A 10842-nucleotide genomic window follows, 5' to 3' on the forward strand; every position below is an offset into this window, starting at 1 on the left:
TAAGGCCTTGGCTGCTAGCCAATAGGTCGGCGGTGGGGACCTGCCAGACGCTCTGCTGGGAGGAAGATGAGGCCATCTGCTTCTGGAAAGTTGACAGCCTTGGCAACCCTGTGGGACCATTCCACTCTGACCTATTGGGTGGTTGTGAGTCCACTCGGAGGAGAGCCCTGGTGGCGTAGTGGTTACACAACGGGCTGGGACTCTTAAGGTTGGCAGTTCAAAACCACCAGCAGCTCCTCGGGAGAAAGATGCAGCCTCCCGCTCTCATAAGCAGTTCAGCCTCTGAAACTCAGAAGGGCAGTTCCACCGTCCTCAAGGGTTGTTATGAGTCAGAATTGACTCGGTGGCAGTGAGTGCCAAGCTCTGTTCTTGGTGCTGAAGTGACACTTAGGACCACGCCTGCCCCAGAGGTAGCGTTCACAGGTCTTCAAGGTAAAGGAGCCCTGGTAGGGCTGCAGCTTAGCAATCCAAGGATGGTCGCAGGTTTGAATCCACCAGCTGCTCCTCAGGAGAAAAATGTGACCGTCTGTGCTCAGAAAGAGTCACAGCCTCGGACACCCACGGGGGCCACTGGGCCCTGTCCCATAGGGTCTCTATGAGTTGGAACAAACTCCATGGCAATGTTTCTATTGGTCTGTTTTGGTAGAAATTCTAATTTGGGGCGGCAGGGATGTTGGGATTCTATCCTTGGAGAAAAGGCGGGTAGGCTGACCTCAAAAGTGCGGCCCAGCCCTGCTACTTACGTTTCGTACGCTGTTTACCTTCTAGGAAAAAGAGGAGGCTCTCTAGTCCTGGAAAGAGTTACAGCCGTGGAAACCCACAGGGGCAGCTCTACTCTGTCCTGTGGGGGTCTCTAGGAGTCAGAATCAACTGGTTGGTAGTGAGTTGGTTTTTATATTTTTTTGAGTTTGGTTTTTATTTTCCTTTAATTGTGGAGGCCCCTAGAGTCCCAGAGAAAAATCACTCAAAAAGCAAACGAGAAAAAGAGCATCCTATTTTTGGTGCTGTTTGACCATCTGAGAAAAAAAGAGGGGGCGAAATCGAGGAGCCCTAGTGTATTATGCCTGGACTACTAACCGCAAGGTCAGCAGTTCAAACCCACCAGCCACTCCGAGGGGAAAAAGATGAAGCTTTCTGCTCCATTACAGCCTTGGAAACCCACGGGGGCAGTTCTACCTGGCCCTATTGTGCCATATGAATCAGAATTCACCGGACAGCAATGTGATTCCTATCAACGGTCATCGCTGAACATCACTAACGGAAGAGAACCTTCTGTGCAAACACAGATCTTCCCGGAAGGAAAAACTGGAAGGGGACACAAGGTGACTGTTAGTATTGGGTGCTGTGAAGTCCGTAGCTACTCATCATGACACTGTGCACCGGAGCAGAACTGCTCCGTGACATTCCCAAGGCTGCAAGGAGTGACGGGGGTGGGGTTGGGGGTGGGGAGGTGAGCTGCTGGTCTTCTGGTTAATGGCTGAGCACCTAGCCACTGTACCTGCAGGACCTCCCCACGTGGATCTGACTCACAGGGACCCCACAGGATGGAGGAGAATTGCTCTCTCGGGTTTCCAAGGCAAATAGCTTTCTTTATCCGTCTCCCAGAAGAGGCTGGTGGACTCCGACTGCTGACCTGTGGGTTAGCAGCCCATTGCTTATACTTTTTTGTTTTCCTGTTTGCAGTAGCATACATGATCATCAAACTACTACTAGAAAGTCACACCTGTCACTGCAAGTTTCGAGCCCAGGGGAGCGCCCCAAGCATTTGCTCTGGGTCAGGGTGGGGCTGTCTGGTACCAGGCTGCACCCACTGCTGGGTGGGTCCAGCCACACAGGAGCCATTCCCCAGACCGTTGCTTATACTTTTTAATATATTTTGTAATGGTAAAAAGCATCCATGAAGGACAAAAAAAATGCTGAGGGGCCCTGAAAGTAAGGAGGTAGCCTAGCTCCAAGAATGAGGTCTGGCACCAAGTAAGTCTTCAATTAAAGCCAAAACAAACCTGTGAATGAATACTTCTTCTATCCTATCCTAGCCTCTCAGCCTTTTAAAGATGGCAAGTGACTACTTCTAAGTTAGTTAGACTCAGGAGACAAAGATACTACACTTGGTCTTAGCCAAAAGGCTGAGAAGTGATTCGGGAGACCAAGAATTCTTTTTCTTCATCTAATCAATTCAAACAGTCCTGGGGTAGAGTGGTTACAAACCACAAGGTGAGCAGTTCAAAACCACCTGCTGCTCCATAAGGCTCTCTGCTCCCATAGAATTAACAATCTTGGAAACCCAGAAGGGCTTGTGTGAATTGGAGTTGACTTGATAGCAGTGAGTTTGGTATTTTTAATTCTTCCATAGAAGTCCTGGCGGCATAGCTGGCTATCCATTGGGCTGTTAGCCATAAAGCCAGCAGTTTGAACCCACCAACGAAGAGGAGGCCTTCTGCTCCCAAAAGATTGGGAGCATCGGAATGCCACAGGGCTAGCTCTACTCCTATTCCGTCCCTATGAGTGAAAAGGAACTATATGAAAGCTTTTCTTTGTTTTTGAGTTTTGTTCTTTATCTTATCTTACCGGAGGAGCTGGCTATGAGAAAATCCAAGCCCAGCCTTGAATTTGCCACAATGTGTAAGAACTTCAGAGTAAGGACCCCTCAAGATGGCACGATCCTGTCCCAAGAGGTAGCATGATGCCGGTAAGCTCATCGTGTGAGTCAGCGAACCCCAAATTCTGCCGCCCCACCCGCTGTGGCTCTACGTAGCCATTTCCATTGTTCCCAGCCTAGGAACTTTTCACAGAGCCAAGTGCTCATTAAATGGCACTTCAAGACAGGGAGCAGACCACCATTTGTCAGAATGATTTAGGAATCAGGGATGCGGGAGAATGGGGTGGAGATACTATACTGGGTGACTGACTCAAACGTAAAAAACCAGCCATAAATAAATAAATAAAACCAAACTCACTGCCATCGAGTCAATTGCTATTCATAGAAGCCCTTTAGGGCAGAGTGGAACTGCCCCTGTGGGCTTCTGTAACTGTACCTCTTTCTGGGAAAGCCTCATTTTCCTCCTTCAGAGCGGGCTGGTGGGTTTGAAACAGCCAACCTTGCGCTTAGAAGCCCCTGGCAGACCTGACACCCCCTAGTTTTTTTATGTTTATCGGATCCCCCAAGTCCCCTTTTAGGTTGAAGTCTGAGCTATGTTTCTGTCCATTCCAACTGAGAGTCTTCACTCATACAATCACCCCATATCTAGACAGGGGTGGGGAAGAGAGTGAATGGTGGGTAACCTCTAAGATCCGGGCCCTCTGTCATTTCTCCTTGACATTCCTTCTGAGCACAGAGCCCGAGGAGGGAACCTGAACAAGGCAGATGCTTAACTTTAGGAGTTTTTTTTTTTTTTAACATGGATAGAACATACAGTACAAGCAAATACCCAAGTCCGCATGTCACTGCCAAGGAGCCGATTCTGAGTCTTAGCAACAGGGCACACCTGCCCTTGTGGATTTCTGAGACTTAGTAGGGGCGCAGGCAGCCGCATCTTTCTCCCAAAGAGCAACAGGTGGATTTGAATTGCTGATCTTATGGTTATCACCCCAATGTGGAACCCCCATCCCCATGCCACCCGGCTCCTCAACTCAAATCCTCGTTCACTCACTGCCATCGAGTCGATTCTGACTCACAGTGACCCTACAGGACAGGGTGGTTTCTGAGACCCTAATTCTCTAGGGCAGTAGAAAGCCCTGCCTTTCTTCCCCACTCAGATCCTACTGAGCCACAAAGAGAAATGGAGTCCTGGATTCATCTTGGAAACACCATGCTGAGCAGAATCAGTCCGTCACAGAACAGATATGAGACCACTGTCTCTATATGAAATAGACAAATTAGATACAACCCTGAAATTGGTAGTGGTTACTAGGGGTGAGGGGAGGGGAAGATTTTTACTTGGGGGGGGGTCATGGTGATGGAAGGATTTGGAAGATACGCAGCACAGTGGCACAACATGAGGACTAACCAGTGTCGGGGAATTTTATGGGTGGGCGTTATTGAGGTGGTGTGTGGTTTATTGTCAACAACCACCGCTCCCCGCTCCGAAACCAAATCCACTGCTGCCGAGTTGATTCTGACTCATAGTGACCCTAAGCTTAGAGAAGAAATACCCCTTAGATTTTCAAGGCTGGCATCTTTATGCGGATTGTCACATCCGGTTAGCAGCCAAAGGCTTAAGCGCTCCTAGATTCACCACCAAACCAAACCAAACCTATTGCATGCCATGCAGTTGACACTGATTCATAGCCACCCTGCAGGACAGAGGGGCACTGCCCCTTTGGGTTTCGCACTCACTCACATCGAGCTGATGTCCACTCATAGTGACCCTGTAGGACAGGGCAGAACTGTCCCTGTGGGTTTCTAAGACCGAAACTCATTATAGCTAGTGGTTTCGAACTTCTGACCTTGCCTTAGCAGCCCCAAGCGTAACCACTACACCAGCAGGGCTCTGCTTCGGGTTCAGGAGACTGACTGAAAAATCTTCCAGGGAGCATTATACCTCATCTGGATCCCACAAGAGGTGGCTGGTGGAATCGAGCTGCTGACCTTGTGGTTGTTGCCCTAAAGCACAAGTCACTATGCCACCAGGATTCCTAATGTCACTATCAATGGATCTGTTTTTAAAAGAGAGAGATGGGAGCGGTTATGGAGGATAAGACGAACTCTGGCTGTTTTTCTTTGATGTATTTTGGGTAGAGAGGAAAAGTCAGATCCAACCTTTACCAGCCTTTGGTGAAAACCTGAGGCGCCCTGTGGCTCAAGTCCTCGTCTCACTGCCGTGGAGTCAATTCTGACTGAACTGCCCCTGTGGGTTACATGTTCGGCTGGTGCTCGATACCTGCAGCTCCTCAGGACAGAGATGGGCCTTCCTACTCCTACAGAGGTTTTGTCTCCAAAACCCACTAGTGCGGCTCTCCTCTGTCCTAGAGGGTGGCTAAGAGTCGGAGTTGACTCAACGGCAGTGAGGGTGCTTTTCATTTATTTCCCCTAAAATTCTGACCCCCAACTACGGGCTCGACGAATGACAGACTGAGTGGAAGAAAGGGAGTCAAAGTATGTAAGACACTCAGAACAGTACAGCTGGCAGGCCATCTTAGATGTGATCTTTGCCAGGTCCCTCAGGGCATGATCATCCTGAAAATGGGAATCATCTCTGCACCCACTTCCACATAGGGGTTCTTGGAAAGGATATCATATAAATAAGTAGACCCAGTGGCTAGGGCTGGAAAAGTGATGAGAGGACCCCTTACCTGCTGTCACTTGGACCCAGGCAACTTGTCCTGGGCCAGTCAGGGTCACACAAGTCTCCATCGGAACCCCGCATCTGTAAAAAGGGGAAAAGAGAATGATTAGTGACCTCTGGCGTTCTAAGGCAATGGAAGGGGTTCCTGGAGCATCTCTCAGCCCCTCAGAAGCCCACAGAGATTTCCCAACCCCCCCCCACATACCAGCCCCAGAGACCCCAAACCCTACACTGAAGTTCACCAACCCCAAATTGTAAAACCGAGCCCCAAATCATAGCCTAGATCTAAAACTAAAACCAACAACTGTTCCCCCTGTGACTTTCAAGCTTAGCTCCTACTGATCTGATGCCAGCTCCTGAAATGGGAACCACCAGGCTCAAGAACTCCCGCTTTCTGACCTCCAACTTGTGACATTAACCAGAAAAAAATCCAAACCGAACCAAAAAACCACTGCCAGTGAGTTCTCCTGGTGTACAGTCTCATTGTTCTCCTGAGGAGTGGCTGGTGGGTTTGAACCACCGACCTTTGGGTTAGCAGCCAGCCCAATGCTTAACCTACCGGGCCACCAGTCCTCCTACTAAGCAAGCAATAAACCAACCCCGCTGATAGCTAGACAGTTTCAACTCATAGAGACCCTATAAGAAGGGGTAGAATTGCTCTCCTGAGGGTTGGCAAGGCTTCAGACATGTCTACAGGAGTAGACAGCCTCAGTGGTGTGCTCTCCCAAGGAGCGGCTGGTGGCTTTGAACCAGCAACCTTGCCGCTAGCGACCCAACCCTTACCCACCAGCACCACTTGGACCCACCTGGGCTGTTAAGACGCTAGAATTGACGTTCAGCTTTCTAAATGATGCCCTGAGCCCACAAAGACCACCACCTATGCCTAAAAGCCCTAAATTCTCGTACTGAGCTAGTCCAGGCTGCTCAAACGGCCACTTTCTGATCGTCAAAGATGACCCCACCCTTGCATTAGGATCGCGCTTCTCAAAGCTGAGCACCCAGAAGCCAGCTACTGAAGCAAGAAATCCAGACTCCCTCAGATAAACCCAAGTCCTCCAAACCACCTTGGGGACCCAAAGCAAACACCTCTAGACCACCCCGCACCATCACGGCGGAGCCTCTCATTGTGGCCCAACCGCAACACTGGGATCTGGGCTTTGAGGGCGCCCCTGACACCCCAGCTCCTCATACAGAAGTCCCAGATAGTTACTTGGGGCTCGGGGCCCTAAAACAAAGTCCCCAAAGCCCCAGGACCCAACTTGGAGGCTCAAAAGCCTCTCTCGAGATTCCAGACCCCCACCTGTCCGGACTGAGGCGTCCATGCCCCCAAAGCTGACCTCAGACCCCAAAATGGACCTCGCGCCTCAAAACTAACTTCTGGGGTCCCCGGATTCCAACACCGGCGCTTCGGAGAGCCCTGAAACCAAGACGTCGGGTCTCCAAAAGGGGCTCGCTCCAGACACCCTGACACCAGTGCTGGCACCCTCCCCCACCCCGCCCCGGGTCTCAGCAAAGATACTAGCGGGAGACCCCAGGACCCCAACACACTCACGAAGACCTTCTATGTCTCAGACTTCAGCCTGGATCCCCAAGTCGGGCCGGCCCCAGACTCAAACCCCAGACCCTGCTGCCCGGGACCCTACTCTCGCCCACGGTCCTGCACCCCGAGCACGCCCGCCCTGCATTGCCCCCCGAAAAGCCCAGAGGGAGCCTTGGGGGCCAAGAGGCCGCGTCCCCACCCCAATGAACCGAGGGTTCCCCTCAACTCCCGGGGCATCTCCCCACCCGGTCCCCCTCAGCGTCCAGCACCCACCTCAGGATATGCAAAATGGCGCAAGGTCCCCCTTCTGGCTCCACAGCAGCCCCACACTTGGGAGCTCGATCGAATCCCAGGGTCGCCCCGGCCTCCACGCTCTGCCCGGCTCCAGGGAGGTGCGAATGCCCAGGGGTGCGAGGCCCGCTGGGTGCGAGTCTGAGGCGCAGGCCACGCCCCCTGCAGTTCCGCGGGGGCAGCGGGAAGGGTCGGGGCGCCGCCTGGTGTGGGGAAATGGCAGGGGGCGAGTGGCGGCGCGCGCACGCGCGGCGGGAGAAGCGCCCTGGCTGCTGTCACAGGGCCCCACCGTCCTCGCGCCTCGGCGCTAAGGCCTTTGCAGGCCCGCGCCAAGTGCCAGCCAATCAGCGCGCGCCCCTGCTGCCCGCCTTTTGAAGGCCACGCCCTCGGCCACGCCCACGCCACGCCCACACGCTGGCTTCACGCCTGGGAAGCTCAACCTGCGCTCAGCTCTGGAAGCTTCTGGAGGAAGCCGGGGGAGGGGTGTGAGGAAGACGGGGAGGAGGAGGAGGATTCTCGCCCATCGCCCCGCTATTCTGGTCCTGGGGGGCGCCGCTTCCACCTTTTCCCATCGGTGCAAACTCAGTGAATGTCCAGTCTGTCAAGTACCACCATGTTCCCTGTGCAATCCCAGAGACAGACTCGTAGGTCATGGGAAGCCAGGGAGACAGGGCTATATTCAAGAGAAGAACGACCACCGCCCCCCCCCACTATCATGACCCCAAGTCTACCTTACAAATCCGCCTGGACTAGAGGATGTACAGGGGTACAGATAAGGGCTGGAAACACAGGGAATCCAGGACACATAACCCTTCAGGACAAGGAATGGGAGTAGCATACCAGGAGGGGAAGGTGTGGGAGAAAGTGGGGACCAGTCACCATGTCCATCCCTGGGGGGTGGTCAACTGAAAAGTGGGTGAAGGGAGACGTTGGACAGTGTAAGACATGGCAAGATAAAAATAACATAAATTATCAAGGGTTTTGGAGGGTGGGGAGGGAGGGGGAAAATGAGCTGATCCCAAGGGCTCAAGTAGAAAGAAACTGTTTTGAAAATGATGAGGGCAACGAATGTACAAATGTGCTTGGCAGGATGTATGGATGTATGGATGGATGGATGGATGGATGGATGGATGGATGGATGGATGGATTGTGGTAAGAGTTGTATGGGTCCCCAATAAAATGATTTAATAAACAAACAAAGGGGAAGATGGTCAATTGCGAAAGGGTTCAAAGAAGGTGGTTATTTACCTGGGGTTTTAGTAGATGTTCTGCTAAGGAAGATAACAATTCTCTGGGATCGGGAACAGCTGTAGTTGAGGAGGCTTGTTTTCATGATCTATGTGGAAAATAGGAGCCTGGTGGTGTCGTGGGCACATGTTGGGTGGACCTGAAAGCTCAGGATTTCGAAATCACCAACCGCTCAGCAGGAGGAAGGCTGGGCTTTCTACTTGGAACCCCCCACACAGGAGGCACTTGTGCTCCGTCCTCTGGGATCACTGTGAGTCAACATCCACTCGATGACAGTGAATTTTGTTTTGTTTTATGAGAAAAAAAAAAAAACCAAACTCAGGAGGATGCCCTGGAAAAACGTCTCTTAAATGGGAAGCAGGACTAGTCAAAGAGTCCAGTCTAACCCATGTTGGTTCCAATTCCTTTTTTGCTGTGTGGCCTGTGGACAAGAGGCTGAATTCACCTCTCTCTGGTTTACCTTTTATAGATTAGAGTTATTCCTTTTTAACCAGAATGACATAGGACGTAGCAGGAAAAATGTATTCATTCGATTCAGATTTACACTTACATTCTTGGTGATTGCACAGGGAGCCCTAGTGGTGCTGTTGGGTAAGTGTTGGAGTGCTTACCACAAGGTCGACTGTTCAAACCCACCAGCCCCTCTCAAGGAGACAGATGAGGCAATTGACTTCTCTAAAGATGTACACTCACCAAGACCAGATACAGGGTTGCTATGAGTCAAAATCCCTTAGAGGACCGTGACTTTGGGGTTCAAGTACTTGAACAAGATACACAAAAGCCTTGTGCTCTGGGCGCTTCCTTTCTAACCATGATGTAAATTGGTTCCCAAGGCCTGTCATGAGCTCTGTCAGGGTTTCCTTCTGTAAAAGACCTCATTTTCTCATCCACAAATTGGGAGGTGGTCATGGTGGTTCTACTCTGTCCGAAGGGTCTCCAGGAGTCAGAATCGACTTGATGGCAGTGAGTGAATAACAAGTAGGATAAGTGGTTCAGATTCACCAGCTGCTTCTCAGAAGAAAGATGAGGCTGTCTGATCCCGCCGGTTTCCAAAGCCTTGAGACCCTCTCTCTATTCGGTGGCTTTGAGTTGGAATCTTTTTGAGGGCAGTGGGTTTGCTTTTGCTTTGTCATTGGCCAGGGGGGAGACTTGGTAGCTCAGTGGCTGAAGTGTTCAGCGGGGAACCTACAGGTTGATCTTTCAAACCTATGTGCTGTTCCGTAGGAGAAAGATGAGGCCGTCAGCTTCCCTGTAAGAGTACAGTTGATGGTGGGATGGTGGGGGAATGGGGGGCATGAGGAGCTGGTAGCGTGGAAGATTGGATACTTCACATGATGGTATTGACCAATAGAATTGTATGTGGACGGATATATTGGATTCTGTAAGATATGTCAATAAAACTATAATATATATAAAAGAGTACAGTTTTGGAAGCCCTATGGGGCAGTTTACTCTCTCTTATAGGTTCTCTGGGATTCAGAATCCATTGAATGGCAACAGGTTTGGTTTGGGGGGTGTTAGTAGGTTGTTTGCCTGAAGATGGAACAGAAACCAAACTCAGTGATATCAAGACAGTTCTGACTCCTAGTGACCTCATAGGGCAGGGTCGAACTACCCCTGCAGATTTCCAAGACTGTACATCTTTACAGGAGTAGAAAGCCTCCTCTTTCTCCTTCAGATTGGCTGGTGGTTTTGAACTGCTGGCCTTGTGGTTAGCGGTCCAATGCATACCCACCATGCTAGCAGGGCCCCTCTGAAGATGACACAGGGCAATGCTTCCCTTTTCCTTCAATTTTATATAAAGATTGTTCCTGTATATAGAGAGCCTGAGCCTATTGTAACAAAATACAGCACGCAGGCAGGAAAGACTTTGTGGGTCATGTAAAGGGTTGAACGCACGCCGCTGTTCACCAAAGGTCCAAGACCACTCAGAGGGACCTCAGAAGAAGCACCTGACGACCAATCTCTGAAAAGTCAGTTATTAAAAACCCCAGCAGACAAATGACCAATGAGCACATGCAGAAATGCTCAGCATCATCACGTAGTCAAAATGAGCCCATTGCTGACCAAAAAAAGAGGAGAGTTTACAATGAAAAAAGCTAATAAAATAAAAATTGCTTTGGGGGGGATGGAGGGGGGGACTGTCCAGATTCCTAACTCCCAGATGGAATGATTGGCCCGAGTGACTGAAACAGGAGGGAAAGTAAAATGGAAATGGATCTAGAGTCCTTCATGACATACAAGTTCATTTCTAAGGTTAAAAAAGGAGAGAAAAATGGCCAAAAAGCACATGCAAAACTAGTTAGCCTCCTTCCATAGTCAAAAGGAGCCAGTTACTCTAGTGTGGGTTCTAATGCATGGCGATTCCACACATTTCTGTTCTGTAACAGGACCTGGCAGGTTTTCTTTGTTGAATCGACGCCGTGGCACCCAACAACACAAACCACAGGCCATCAGTAGCTGTGACCTTTTCGAAGT

At 50.7% G+C, this 10842-nt stretch overlaps 1 non-coding gene and 1 pseudogene across 1 annotated transcript; both read right to left on the reverse strand.

The window, feature by feature from the left end:
- Positions 1–1671: 1671 nt before the first annotated feature.
- Positions 1672–1854, reverse strand: LOC142432949 (small Cajal body-specific RNA 16). Its single transcript, XR_012781026.1, has one exon.
- Positions 1855–1917: 63 nt separating this feature from the next.
- LOC142432804 (U2 spliceosomal RNA) lies at positions 1918–2138 on the reverse strand (annotated as a pseudogene).
- Positions 2139–10842: the final 8704 nt, after the last annotated feature.

The sequence above is a fragment of the Tenrec ecaudatus genome, chromosome 18, assembly GCF_050624435.1.
Source record: "Tenrec ecaudatus isolate mTenEca1 chromosome 18, mTenEca1.hap1, whole genome shotgun sequence".
Lineage (NCBI taxonomy): Eukaryota > Metazoa > Chordata > Mammalia > Afrosoricida > Tenrecidae > Tenrec > Tenrec ecaudatus.